Consider the following 16,317-nt stretch of genomic DNA (forward strand, 5'->3'; position numbering starts at 1 on the left):
TAGTGTAACAAATAGTAATTGAGATTGATAAAAAGTATCCTCCATCATGTAAAAATGATATATTCTATATTACTGTTTTAGAGTTTTGTTTTTCATTTAGTCTATAAGAATAGGAATTTGACTTGTTTTATATTTGTCCAGAGGTGAGTGATATTATGATTAAAATAATTTAAGTCATTATTAGGGTTTCATTTGAATAACTCTTTAAGTAGTTTTGGAGTATTTTGAAAAATTTGAGAACTCATGAAGTAGAATCTGAATATAACTAAATTAAATGTAATTCTAAACTATAAGTACAATGTTATAACATCCAAGTATTATAATCAATCGGGATATCAGCAAAGTGCCAAATAATCAACTGGTTTAACCTTTTCTGCCTTATTTTGACAGAATCTTCTAGGCTTTGTTTTGTTTCTATTGGGAGGGGAGACTTCAAAACACAGTCATTTTCTTATTTGTCTGTTTTGCTATTAAAACAGATAAATCATTATGCTGAGGTCTAAAATTTGATAAGTAATAACTTGAACAATATGACTTTTAGAATAAATGTAATTAGCACATACATTGCCTGCTTATATATTATAAAATGCTTCATTAATTTGACTTTCACTGATATATTTAAAAACAAAAGAAAACAGATCATATCAGAGCTCATATGTCATTTATAGTTGGTGGTTGATTATATCATGGAAGAAGTCACAGGATGATCAATATGAACTGATCCTCAGACATTTAGACACATTATCACTAATGATGATGACAGATCGTAAGTCTATAGAATTTATAGTTTTCAAGGCATTTAATGTTGTAACAATGTTATAATGCAATATACGAAACGGGACTCCGTGGCTTATTTCTCCTTCAAAAATTATGAGATTTTGACAACTTACCTACTTTTTTCCTTATAAAATTGCAACTTAAAAGAGTTAACTCCCCTGGCTTGTCAGAATTGAATGAAATTTTATGTGAAAAGTACATTGGCTGATTGATAGCATCTACTAAACTCTCAGTAAATGTTATTTGGGATCATTGAAGGTGTCGATGGTGGAGGTGGTGGTAATAATGAGAGTTGTACCATTTGAACCTTTGAATCTTTCGATCCTAGCATCATTTTCTATTATGAGTATGATAATTTTTATAATACCCTTTTTCTTTCTGTGGTAATTATGGGAAAGGATACTTAAGGTATTCTCTGGGACCAAAGGAGTCTTTTGGGTCATCTTTGTGATGGATTTGTTCTTCATCAAACTGTGTCCCCAATAGCTATTCTTTGTCCATAAGAGCCCCAAACCTCCACTTTCATCATCCATGACTGACACTTCCACTCTCATCCTTTACCAACTCCTAGTTAGTGTCTTTAGGATAGGTTCCTGTACTTACCCGATGAATATCTGCTACTTCATCATCAGCTTCACAGATGTACAAATATATGACCATCCATGAAGAATTCATGGAAACAGGGATGAAGTCTTTTGAAAAGTATTCCTATTTTTACTCATTTCTTTAAATGTCCTCAAGGTTTTGACCCATCACCTCTGAAAATCATCGGTACTCATTCACTTAGATTCCTTTATCCATCATGTTCATTTTAATAATAAAACTAAGAAATTTCAGAAGTCATAGCAAGTATAATGTTCCACAGGGATTTTTCTCCTTTAGTATACTTCCATTCAGAATGTTCTACTCATCAAACTCATATTGGATTTTCACTTCAGCTTATTATTTCCATTACTTGGTCATTAACTTTTGTTAAAATATAATCATCAAGAAGTACTCCAGCAGTGCACACATATTAAGTTTTCATTATTGCCTGTTCGATTTCTGTCCTTTCTGTGGACAAATAAAATCTTGGCTAAAACAAAAATTTTACAGTTTTGGGTAAAGGCACAATTTATTTTGTTTACTTTCCATTGGTACATATGTAAACTGTCATTGAACCTCATAAAATATGCCACCCATGGTTAAAAATTATTCACAATTATTAAAATTTTAAAGTGATTCAAACACCAGTGTTCATTCTAGGCAGAGGAAGGTACCAATTACAGAGATACTAGAATATAATTCAAATGGATGCTTAAGAAATCTTGAGTCCAAAATAATAGCAATTATTCTATAAAGGGGCAGTATTGTAGAATAATTTTTCTTTTATGGGACTGTAATTTAAGCAAAGTATTGTCCAAAATTCTGTGTAATATTCCCTGCTCACCAAACGAGGTTCAGAATGGCAAACTTTTCAACCTACTCATTTAACACGCATAGAAAATTGTGCTTGAAGTACCCATTAGCTGACTTCTAGTGGGAATTCATGTTGTGTTATTAGGCAGCAATGATCAAGCTCACATACTGACTCGCAGACATATGGGGAAATATATTCTTCATAAAAGCCCTACAGGACATTGTTACCAAGGGGAAGCATGGTCTTCTGACTCTTTTTCAGGAAGAAGAGAAATTCATGGATATAATTAGGGTCTTGTTTCTGTCCCTTTGTTTCCACCTACATGCTGTGTTTGCTAATGAACAAGCTGTTTTGTTGTTTCCTCAGTGACAATGTCTTTTACATATTAAGAACATAAAACAGTGTAGACCCTAGGTATCAGATTTTTTTCAGTGTCTAAGAAGTTGTTTAATGAGGGAAAATGAGCATGCATGTAATAAGAATGTATCATTTAACTTCCTTTGTAAATTAAAACCTATGCCTTCAAAGGAAATAAAATGATGAAAATGACATTTAAGAGGAAAGGCTGACATCAAACTTCCTATGATTGAATACTTGGAAACAGCTTACAGTCTGCAATGTCTTAGCACTCAGAGATGGCCTCTTGTTCCACAGGTCTGCTGAGTTGAAGGGGATGAGGAGGAAATTACCTTGTGTTCATTATTGTGGGGTTAGGATGCCATTTCCTGGGTTTAATTAAAACTAACTGTGCAAGACTACCTTCTTCACCTTCTCTTTCCACTGCTAGTAAGAACACAAAAGAAAAAAATACAAAATCATAGCATCATTGGAAATTAAGCGACAGATGAATTCTAGACCTATAAGAGCAATAAATCAACCCATTGAGAAGAAATAGGCTAAAATAAGAAATGACCAATGCCTTGTTGAAGCCTAGACCTCTGGAACTACAGTAAATTCATTAGAAGCTAACAGGGGGTATCTTCCACAAATGCCTACTTTATGCCCTTATCTCCTAAATCCAGAAATTGGGCCTCTCTCACTCCACAGTCTGCCTGGAACATTCCTATCACAGAAAGGCCACTTTTTTAAGGTACCAAAGTGCTAGTTTCTTTCTAGCCATCTGCACTGATCCAAAACAGTTTTGGAGATTATGAATCTAGCAATGGGGTAAAAGACATGAATCCTAGCATTTGAAGTAATTAATAAATAATAATGTTGATGAATAATGTTATAGAAGAAGAATATTGAAATTTGTGGATTATGAAAAATATATAACTCCATGTTCTTCTGTTAGCAAAAGAAGGAATACACTGTTTAAATATACTAGGCATTAATTTGCCTTTATACACTCATGAGGATGAGGGGATGGGAATTGGTGATCCTGCCACTCCACCTGGGCTACCTGAGGGCCTTGGTAGACTATGAAGAGCAGAGTAGGGATTGCGTACTGACTGGTTGCAAGATTCATAGTTGAGGATCAGATCCTGGGACACTGAGAGAAACAGCAAAAAGAGACAAAGCTAAATAGATTACCTATTGGCAATACTAGTGAGATAAGAGAGTTAAAAGCACAAATGTACATTGAGCATAAAGACTAAATTATAACCTTAAATATGGTAATAAGATTATATACTAAGCAAATATAAAGAATAGTCACCAAGAATAGATATAGTATAAAGTAAAATTTTTACATATGTGTATATTAGATAAATTAATGAATATTATGGATTCCAAAGCAAAAGGTTAAAAATATTCTAAATCATGACAATGCAAGCAGTCATAGTTCATAAAGGAAAAGTCAAAGATAAAGTAAACACAATATATACACAAACATGTATATGTATATATACATATACAGATGCACATACACACACACATCCATATGAAACACTGAAATATGTAGTGCTTTTTTTTTTTCAGTAGTGGGGATTGAACCCAGGGGCACTTTACCACTGAGCTATGTACAGACCTTTTTATGTTATTCTGAGACATGTTCTAAGTTACTCAGACTGGTCTTGAACTTCTGATCCTATTGCCTCAGCCTCCTGAATTGTTTTGTGCACCACCACACCAGGCTGGAACAACGTTTTTGAAAACAGCTTTCTGAGGAGAATTTAAGGACAGTGAGAAAATGATGATGATATATCATCAGTGGAATAGATAATGTATAGGCAGGAAACAATTTTATTTGAAGAAGATATGTGCATGCACACATACACAGGCTTTTCCATAAAAATATGAAAATAGATTGCAAATAAATTTAATCCTTATTTTATGCTTTTCTACATTTATAAATTATGTACAATTATTGTAATCTACAATTAGTAAAGAAAGTTTAGATACCCTAAACATTTTCAGGGAGTACTTTCTTGAGAAAATTTAAGTGACATATATTTCTAAATATATAATTCAAATAATTTAGATTTGATTTGAACCTAAGGGAAGGACACTACCATTCCCCTTTTTTTCTAAAATTCTCCATGTCTTTAGGGAAATAAACTTAATTTTACAAAAAAATTCAAAATAGAGCCTCTCTGATTCTACTATTTTAGACCAGTTGAATAGACCTAAAATGAATGTAAAATTAAGTTCAAATTGATTTGAGAACGTGAGTTACCATTCTTTCCTGAATTGTGTGGGACTTTTTGTTTGTTCATCTGTTGGCCAATGTCAGCAAACAAGAAACAAACATCTGAAACTGTGCTTTTCGTTTCTCCCCATTATTCTTCCTCACATAAGGTATGCTTTCCTTCCCATGAAACATTCCCTGATTCCAGCTTTCACTGTGTGATTCCTCTGCTAAAGTTACTGGATTAAATGTTCCACTTATTTTTAATTGTAAATCACTAAAATGATTCTTGAGGTTTCTCATAAATTTCCCCCCACATATTCATTAATCCATCCAACAATTATTAAGTTGAACTCCATGAAATTGCCATTTTTGTCAAAAATGGATTAGCAGTGATTCAATTCTACATGGTTTTATCTAGTATATATAATACCTAGGTACTGCATTTCTGAGCATCAGCAATGAAGTGAATAAAACATAAAGTATCTACCAACATGGAGTTCACAGTCTACACCCGCCTGGTGGGTTGTTCAACTGTCCTTCTCTCTCTTGTGTCTTTCTACTTTTACGGTCCTTCTCAGCACACGCCTGCCCGCTACAGTAAAAAATCTCCAGAGTATTTATCTTAAAACTACACTAGACAGGCACAATACCCCACAAACAGGTCCTGCATTTTCTTATCTTGTGAACTTAAACTGCAATTTTCCCTTTTCTCTCCTTTGTAGCACAGTAGTCAGTCCCAATAATACTTGAAATCCTACTCAAAGTAAAGAACTATCTTCTTGGGTTTTCTCATCACTGGAAATTGTCAAGTAGGTAAATTATGAGCAAGGTGTAGTTTGCAAGAAGTTAGGTAAATTTTAAGTCAACTGCTAACTTACTTATTCCCTCTATACATATAGCCCTCCAAGTTAGTTTTTTGTTATCTATAATACAAATTTTGAAATTTTATCTGAGGGGGATTAAGTGACTTGTTCAAAGTCATTAATCACAAAGCTGAGCTTTAAAATCAAGCCTGGTTCTAGCCAATGATTCTGTGATCCTAGCAATCAAATTGTTTAGCAGTTCAATTGCATTTCAGTCCACATGGAGAATAGTACTGGAATTTCCTCTTAACACCCCCTGCCATAAGGACTCAACTTCCCATTCTATACTCAAAAGCTACATGACCAACTTTATAGTGAATTTTCTGTCCCTCACTCTTTCTCTCTCTCACACATCTTACATTCAAATAACCTTGCAAAAAACAAAAACAACAACAACAACAACAACAAAAAACTCCTTTTTAGTTGCCTCCAAATGCCATTTTCATCATTTTAGTAATAGAATTTCTTGTGCTTTAGATTGAAAATAACACAACTAGAAATCATATGCTCCAGGCTCTTTTGCAACTAGTTAAATCTACCAGATGAGTAGATTCTATCAACAAAAAAAGTAATTATACAATTTTTGTGTAACATCCTTAAACCTGATTAGTCCTACTGCATCCTTCTCCAACCTCACATTGGCAGTAAATTGAAGGTGGTTATGTTATATAAAATTTGAGCTAAGAGGACAAACTTTTTTAAGAAAGAGACCTGAGTCCCTGGAAGACCTCATGAATTATGCCTTCTATCCCCCTAAATGACACATCAGCATTGAGAAAGAAATAAGCATGTACCATTTGTATGTGCAGGGGGCAGGCATTGATTTCAGGGGCATTCAACCACTGAGCCACATCTCCAGCTCTAAAGCCACAGGTTTGTCGTACTTGGCACTTCGTGTATCTTATATTGAGGTTTGGTTTTGGGTTTTTTTGTTTGTTCGCTTTTTGTTTTTGTTTTGGTATCAGGGATTAACCCAGGGGTACTTTACCTTGGAGTCAAATCCCCAGACCTATTAAATTTTATTTTGAGACAGGGTCTCACTAAGTTGCTAAGGGCCTCACTAAATTGCTCAGGCTGGCTTTGAACTTGCAATCTTCCTGCTTCAGCCTCCCAAGTCTCTGAGATTACAGGGGTGCAACACCAGGTCTGACTTTGAAGTGCTTCATAAATATAATATTCAATCAAAAAGACTCTCATGCAAACCCAAATGTGGATGAGTTTATTTATGTACCAGCACTTTGTTACTTCTGGTTCATATATTTTCCTATTTTTTAGATATATTTTTAATCTATATGAAACAGAAGAATTGTTCACTTTTGTGAAACACCATGTGATATTTTGACACACACATATATGTTGTATAATGTTTAAGAAAGGTTTATCATGTTTGTCCCCTCAAACATTTATCATTTCTTTATGGTGAAAGCATTCAAATTTCTTCTAACATTCTAAAAATATGTTAAAATATAATATATTTTAAAATGTATAAAATATATGTTGTTGTTGTTGTTATTATTATTATTATTATCATCCTGTGATGCAATGGCCCATCAGACTTCTTGCTCCTATTTCACTACAACTTAGTAAACAAATTCTCCCCCTCCCTCCCTCCCCTGCCTCTGGTTATCACAATTCTATCCTGAACTTATATGAGATTAATTGTTTTATATTCAACATTTTATTAAGATTGTGTGATACTTTTCAAAGCTAACTTTCCTTCCAATAGAAGTCATGAAATCAAACTGCAATCTAAGAGACACTGGCCAAAGTTTAATCCTGCCATTTATTTTCTACTTTCTCTTTTTTATGATAAACTAGACCACATCAGTGTTGATTATTGTCCCAATTATAAGAAATAGTTATGATTATGTCTTTTCATTGATCGATGGATCAGATATTATTGCACAAAATAAATCCTAAAACTAGTTTTATTGTGATGCTTCTGGGATGTGCCTTAATATGTTTTCCATTATTAATATAAATTAGTTTAAGGGACATTTAGTGTTTCTAAACTTGTTCTCCTCAGGGAATGTACAACCCAAAATAATACAAATTCATTGAATAACAATGTGCTCAGAATATGCCAAATAGCTGAATAAGAATGAGGAGGGAAGTTGTTTTCACATTTTCAAATAATTCTAATTTTAACAGTATGTTTACATAATATAATGTCATGAATCTTCAAATTAATGACATACATTTAAATGCAGAAGACCAGAAGACATGTCCATCGGGAAGTCTCAATCTTTCTTTCTGATATTTCCCAAAATTAAGGTCATAGAAAACTTAGTTTCCTCCCTCAATGTCTTCAAATTTTCCCCATTTCTGATCTCACCTCCATTTTATTTTTCTCATTTCCATTCCTCCACCTAACTTGTTAAATATAACAGAACAGGCATCAACTCCCAGTGGAAGATAACACTGAAGAGCTTGGTTAATTTAAGCTGCAAATGACAACAAGATAATCCTGGTTCTTTTGTACTATGAGCATCTCCAGTTTGTGACTTTACATTGCTAGCTAATTACCAGTTTAGCAAACAGTCCATGAATTCTACTTCTAACTATGGTTCATTTACCCCAGTTACTATAAATGGCTATACAAGTTGCCTGGCTGTGCTCGCCACACAGGCACAACTTGAACAAACCATTTATTGCTTAAAGGTTTTTCTTTTCCAAAAGCCCCCTAGACTGCAAATTCCAGCTTAATTTGTCCTTAATACAAACAACATCTAAAACACTTGGGAATTCAAGCATCCAAGTACATGCCAGTGACTGATCCTGCTACCTCCCCAAGTGACTCTTCAGTTAACATAGAATGGTGAAGAGAGGAGATTCTGAGGATGCTTAGAAAAAAGTATTTTACAGCAGAGATTTTTAGCTTCTTCTGAGAGTTGCATAGTAATTTTTTTTTTGGTTTTTGCATAAATCACAATCTAATTTAACTGTAGTTGATTCATAATGGAAATTAGAGGTCTGGTTACAAATCAGATTATAGACATGATGTGAACCTTGACTATGATGAAAATATCTTACAGATTGTTCCCATAAAAGATAACCTGAACAAATATTGTCATTATCATGCTAACTTCTCTATGATATAAGAATTATTTATGAAAAATTGATACATGTAAGTATATCCATATACATACATATATATAAATTTTAAAATGAGGACTAGATTCTTGCATCTGGAGAATTCAGGACACTGATTTAATTTTGTTCCTGTCTTTCCATTCACAAATGGTAGATTCACTTCTTTCCCTCATGCCACAGCCACATGATCTAGGCACAATTATGTTCAATTTGATTTATTTCAGTGAAAACAAGACTATATTCAACATATACTGAAGGTTAAACACTATGCCAGTTGATATCAAGATACATAAGAGAGAACACTTCCACCTCCCCAAGGAGGCACCTGTCTGGTGGGAAGTAAAACTGAGATTGGAACCTGTAACATAGCATAGAATAGCTGTCCTTATTGAGCAATAGTAAAATAGATACCATTCACTGTGTACTGGAATTTTATATGTGCATTACTTTATTATAGTTCCTATAATAACTTAATATTGTGAGAAAGATATAATTATCCCACTTTAAATAATCAAGTCACAGAAAGATTGCTTAAGATCTAACACAGAGCAAGTAGCACAGCCAGAGAGTCCAATTCTGTTTGAATCCAAAACCATTTCTAAGTCTACTGTGCTGTGCAAAATACTTTGAGAGTTCAGAGAGGAAAAAAATAAAATTTGGATGAAAAATGAGAAAAAAAATTTTGGAAGAACTGCCATTTGAAATGGTTCTTGAATAAAATTTTGACATTCAGGGACAGAGAGTATTTTAGGAAGAGAGTTCAGAATTTGTAAAAGCACAATCATGAATCCAGGGAACTTTGGTGGAAAATAAAATCTACACCTTTGTTTAAAAGTATAGATTATATATAAAAATGGGAAATAAACTGGAAAGATTGAATAGCTAAGTTTAAACTGGCAGATCAAACTTATGACTGACTTAATAACCAAAAGTATTCATTGAAAGACTCTGTTCACATCTGCTTTGGAACAATATTTACTTTTATTATTTAATTTTTTTTACTATTTATTTTCCTGTATAGAAAAACACACATTAACTACTACTCTGTCTTCTAAAGAAAAAAGAATTAAAACAATGACTTAAATAAAAAATACATAAAATAAATATATTCATATGTTTGTTTTGTTAGTGAGCTGGCAGGAAAGACCAAAGGAAATGAGAAGCCCAAGAACTGAGCTTACACTGGCAGTAAACTTTGCACCAAAGCCACCTTTCACTTCAAGGACATTTGCTAAATATTAGCAGCAAGCATTGGTTTTTACCAATGCTAGACCTAGAAGGAAGAAGACAAAACTCAGAGAAAGCCACTATTAGATTGTCCCTGTAAATTGCTATCCTAAAGCATAAAGTATACTTGAAATAAATCATCCTACTTAGTTGTAAAGAAAAATTATTTCCTTTAGTGTTTTAGTGCTGATTTGGGTGGGTAGAGGATATCCATCACTTACGTTTTTGTAACCACAAACCAGAAAATAATTTGTAATACCTAGTGGCCTGAAAATTTCATTCTAAAAATTTACTTAATATAGTCTCAGTCGACAGACAATAAAGAATGAAAAGCCATGAAATTATCACTACGTAGGTAAAGATTGGCAAAAGCTGTCCTATAAATCAAAAATACTTATTAGTTCTCCAAGACAAGAAAAATAACCAAAACCTAAAAACAATAATGTGAGAGAGTATTTAAAACGTTCAAAGATGATTTGATTATTTGGAAACAGGTGCATATATGAATTAATTTTAGAATTTGCTAAGTTTAAGTCTTTTCAACTTTTTAGTGCAGTGAGGCAAAGAATTAAAGTATACTGTTTCCAAACTAGTTGAAGAAATAAATGTAATGACAAAATTTAAAAATAAAAACACAGAAGAAAAAATATATATATAGCATAGAGGCAGAAAAGTGCTACACCTATGTTCACCCAGGGACATAGCCTACATTCATATAACAAAAGACAGATTAACAAAAGAAAAAGTTAACAACTCTATTTAATCAAAGTTTATGTGATGGGAGTCTTTAAAAATGAAGACACAAAGATCCAGAGAAAATTATTCATTTTTAGACTTAGAATCAATGAAGAATGGAAGCAATGTGGAAATGCTCTTAAACAAAAAGCTATAACCTAATGGTAATAGTCCAAGCGGGAGAGCCTAGCAGGGTCTGTCTATTCAGATTCTTCTTGGCCTCTTGTGCAGCACTCCATCCTCCTGGGTATAGGCAGGACCCTTCTAGAATGATGCTCTTATGATCTGCTGTCAGACAAGGCAGGAAGGTAGGTGAGTTTTTATGGCCAGCCCTGACACAGAAAGGCAGGTAAAGAGAAGTTAGAGTAACATTTCTAGTTTTATGTCTGGTTTGGGGAAAGTGATGCTCTAGCTTTTATGATCTTCCTTGGGGAAGAAGAATTAGTTTCTATGGCCTGCCTTGGGGGAAAAAAGAAAAAAAAAAAACAGGAAAAAGAAGGACAGGAAAAGGTTAGAAAGTATCTTTGCTTCTGAGACATTTCCATTATCTTTCAGGTCAACAGTCTCAACACACCAAAGTGTGACATTCTTTGGGGTATTTTTTCTGAATCCCAACAATAGAAAATGAGAGACAAATAGAAAGCAAGAAATAGTTAAGTAAAAGTAAACCCGAACAGGTCAGAAATTGCTATAAATACTGAAATAGAAATAAAAATCTAGCAATCATGTGTTTATGAAAGTTTTGTTTAAAGTTAAGGAAATGGGAAAATTGAAAGGTAAATAGTGGAGGGGGAATGTATCATTTAAATGATAACCCGCAGAAAACTTGCTCTACTATATCAAATTCAGAAAAATAGACTATAAAAGAAGCATAAATATGGTCACGATATAAAAACTTCAATGAACCAAGCAAACTTATTTAAAAACATATGTGTTAGCCAGCTTTTTGTCACCAAAAAAAAAAAAAAACACCTGACAGAACAACTTAGAGGAGGAAAAAAGTTCATTCTGACTCATGATTTCAGAGGTTTAGTCCATGGTTCACTGACTACCTTGTTCTGGAGCCAGAACATCGGGGCAGTAGGGTATTTTGGAGGATTGCTATGCCTTCCTTGACAACCAGGAAACAAAGGGGAAGGGGCTGCAGGAAAGATGCACCCTTCCAGGGAACTCTCCCAGTGACCCACCTCCCCCTGCCCTGCCCCACCTGCCTCTAGTTACTACACAGCTAGTCCACTCAAACTAGGATGAAATGATTAGTTTACATCTATCATAATTCTCTCATTTTACCTCTGAGTATTCCTGCATAAACACAGGAGCTTTTGGGAGACACCTCATATACAAACCATAACACCATATATAGCTCATAACATTGTCTCAAAATATGCAAAATACTTCTGTAGGAAAAAGTAGGTGAATCCAACATCATAGTAAGGGAATTTCATGTTTCCCTTGTATTTCATACCGAAGGGGAAATTTTATGGCTCTAAATACTTATGCTAGAAAAGAGGAAACTTGAAAATTAGTGGTCTAAGCGTCTGTCTTAAGAACTAATAACATGAAGCACAAAGTAAATGCAAGAAAATAATAAAAATAAAAAATAATTAAATTATAAACAAATATCCAATGCAGTTGGAAGATTAGTCAAGTCAAATTTTCATTCTTTCAAAGAACTAACACATCTTTAGTGATCAAGAAAATGAGATAATATATAAAAAAGGAGAAAAATGGAAATATAAGCATATATGCTACAAATTAAATAGAATATGATGAGTAACAATGTTACCAAACTATAATGCTTACATAAAATGAATAAATAAATAAAACTACCGACACTGACTTGAGAAGAAGTGGAAAAACCAAATAGTTAACTAATTATTAAACAGGTAGTTGAAACACTTTATGCGCCCATAGAGAAACCTCGAAGCCTAGATGCTTTACTAGAGAATTCTACAAAAACAAAATAACAAATGAGATTCAACAGCCTGTTTATAGTATTTCACAAGTATAGGTAAGAGGGACAATAAACAATTCAATCTGACAAGGAGAATATGAAAAGAAAAAGTACAAGCCATGTCATTCATGAACATAGATTTAAAAGTTCTAAAGAAAATTTTTGGGAGTAAAATACCACCAAATCTAGAAAATATGCTACATAGGCAATTTGGTTTTCAAATAGGTAACCAAGTTAGTTTGACATGTGAGAATCAATTAATATAACTTACTATACTAAAGACGAAGAGAAAGCATGAGATCTTCTCAAAGCAGTTGATAAAATACAACATCTATGATTGTTAAAAATCTCTTATCACCTACAGGAGCAAAAAGGAACTTCCTGAACTTCTAAAGATATCTTTAAAGTAAGTAAAAAAAAAAACCAAGCAGCCTGATGCTGTGGCACATGACTATAATACCAGAGGCTCGGGAAACTGAGTGGAAGATTATAAGTTCAATACCAGCCTCAGCAACTTAGTGAGAACCTGACTAAAAATAAAAAAAAATAAAAAAGAGATAGGAATATAGTGGTAAAGCCCCTCTGGGATCAAACCACAGTTATCCCTCACATACACAAAAAAGAAAGATATAAGCATACATTAAATGCAAAACTATTAAACATTTTACTAGGCATCCTGGCCAGCACAGGAAGATTAAAAAGTATCCAGAATTAAAAAGGAATACCCAAATTTGCATTATTGGCAACCGATTTCATTTTCATGAAGAAAGTCCAAAATCACCTGCGGAAAAATGTTTCAATTTTTATAGAGTTGAATTACGTGTCTAAATACAAAACAAAAGCAAATTTACATTTCTATACAACAAATAAAAAGAGTGAGAAAATAATTCACAGTGGTATCAAAGCCTTAGTTCTGAATGGGAGGTCCTGGCATAATTCAGGAATAACAAAAAGTCTGCTTCTGGGAAACAGGAGTGTTTTAATTTTGACTTCTATATTTAGTTAGAATATACAGTTGAGTTTATCCATGAGTGATAACTTCTTCCACATTATACTTTACCCAAGGCCCACATATTTTGTAAGCTGCTTGCTTATTCCCTGTTTCCCTGACTGAGGCCAGAGGTGCATTTTAAGTGCCACGTTCTGAAAAGCTTTTGAAAGAAACTCCTTTTTCAGATTCTGCATGAAGCAATTACAGAGACAACAAATAGCTTGGGTTTGGATTTCCCCATAGCAATTCAGAGGCTCTTTATTCTCCATCACTGATGTCTGCATCACTGGATTGAGATAACTAATAACAACTAAACACTCACTGTGTGGTAAGCTGTGTTTTATAAGTACTTTAGAGATGCTGTGTCTTTTAAAGGTGTCTTCTATGTGTTAGGGTATATATGTGTGTGTGGTTGTGTGTACAAGTAAATAGAAATGGTGTAAGGGAAGACAGTGTAAGACTATCTGAATTTAGATCTGTTTATAATACTGTCTACGTTTTTCTAGAAAAATATGCAGAATGTTCATAGTTTATAATCTTATTTTTGAACCACTGTTTACTCTGTTGGAATACACAATTAATATATGTGTATTTTGAAGCTTAAATTTTAGCAAACGTTGTTAAGATATTGATTGGCATACACACTTTAAAATTCTCAGGTGATCACGTGCAAAAAATTCAAGAAAAAAATTGAATCACTATTTAGGGATCTTTGTCATCCCATTCTGTGATAGTTACTTGTAAGTAAAAAAAACCTGAAAAAATTACTTGTTTGGTTAGGCCCCAATGTTTTCATTATAATCAATATTTGTTGATATAATTGTTATTAAAAGTAAAAATCTGAAGGCAAGTATGAACAATCATTTACTATCTGTGTAATTTGAGCAATAAAACCAATCATGAATGTTTAGAGGCTGGGGGTGTGGTTCAGAGACAGAACATTTGCCAAGTATACACAAGTCCCTCGGTTTGATCCCCAGCACTGTAAAAACAGTAAAATTTACTGTGGGCTTATAACAAAATGGAAAGGACTGAAAGTATTACACATGTGAGCTCATTTAACCCCCAAAGTTGGTTTAGAATCAACTCTCTTTTTACAGACAAAGAAACTGAATCATGAAAGAATGCATTATCTAACCACAGCTGCTCAGTTAGTAAGGGTGGCAGGAATATTTAGGAACTCTGGGCCCAGTCTAGGGTTTTAAGCACGTAATAAAGAAATACTATTTGTCATATACCAAACTTGCCTAACTATGTTTCTGATCCTTAATTTTCTCATTTCTGAGATGAGGGCAATGATAACTTGTAAATCGATCATATGGCATTAATCTGCATCTGGTACATGGGAGATAATCAGCAAAGCCCCCATCCTCCTTACTCTCAGTGTCATAGACAGTGATGCTGGTCATGTTAATGTAGGCCAGGGGCTCTTCTCACCTACAAGGAGGGCATGGACTTCTGTATTTCATCTTTGAATTTTATCATTAAAATGGACAGCTAAACCTGATTCATTTATTTATTTTCTCATTATTATAAACATCAGAAATTCATTTCTCACTGATCTAAAGGCTAAGAAGTCCAGGATCAAAGTGTTAGCCCACTCTGTCTGATGAGGGCTCACTTTTTTTGTTCAGAGTGCCTCTTGGCTTTGTCCTTGTGTGATAGAAAACTCATTTATATTTTTCTTTATCACCTATTTATTATTTATAACCATGGCTAATCATTAATCATTTTATGCAACAGAAATATAATCTTTCCAACTGCTCAAAGGGGTTTTACCTCCCCAGAGACCCAGATAGTTCAAACCCCTGTATCTAGGCTGTCCCCCCTGACAGCTTCCACACTGGCCTTTCTCTATTCAGTCTTTTCATATTTCCATGCTTTTTCTGGAAACTAATTTTCTTCTAAAATATAACTTGAATCATGTCAGCTTACTTCCTATAACCTTCTAATGACTTCCTTTGTTTGGAATAGCATTAAACCCATACCATGACATGTGAGACCCTCCACCAGCTGAATACCACCTGTTGGCTTTCACCTTGTCTTAGTCCTCACTTCAACTTACTCATGGAAGTCCAGTCTCACCATCCTTCTTCCAGGTCAAAGCATGTATTCCTGCCTCAGAGCCAGCCACTGGCCCTCCTCCAGAGCCATGAACTGTTGGCTCCTGCTCAATATCCATTTCCTAGGTCAAATGTTACCTTTTCAGATGTATTCTAGGGCCTCTACCTGTGATAGTACCCCCATCCCAATTGCCCCTTTCCCTCCTCCTCATCTTCTATTCTTCAAACCACTTCTTCCACTCTGCACTATTGTTTGTATCTATTTTTATTTACTCATTATCTGTCTCTCCCTAGAATAGCATCTACATGAGACAGGTATTTGTTATCCTTTCCTTTAGTAACTCCAGAGCATAGAATGATTCTCTACACATTGCAGAAACTAAAAAAAAAAAAAAAAAAAATACTTTTAAATGAATGCATCAGAACCACACATGTGCCCAAATCCTCAGAAGTTCTTACCATATATCTCCATGACTCAACTTCCCAAATGTGCACATCAAATGTTAAAATTTAAGCTAAATTATGCAGGATATTATGAGGAATAGAGAAAAGAGCAGCATCCACTGCTCTGAATTTCTTTGAAGAAAGATATTTTAGTAACAGAAGTTATATATTTGTGATTACTCTTAAGTAATCTCAGGCT

The 16,317-nt window shown here is 33.9% G+C and overlaps 1 protein-coding gene across 1 annotated transcript in view; it reads left to right on the forward strand.

Annotated features, from left to right (window-relative positions):
• Cntn5 (contactin 5) overlaps positions 1-16,317 on the forward strand; it is a 1,239,665-nt gene that overhangs the window by 960,839 nt on the left and 262,509 nt on the right. The window lies entirely within an intron of this gene.

This window comes from Sciurus carolinensis, chromosome 11 (genome assembly GCF_902686445.1).
Source record: "Sciurus carolinensis chromosome 11, mSciCar1.2, whole genome shotgun sequence".
Taxonomy (NCBI): domain Eukaryota; kingdom Metazoa; phylum Chordata; class Mammalia; order Rodentia; family Sciuridae; genus Sciurus; species Sciurus carolinensis.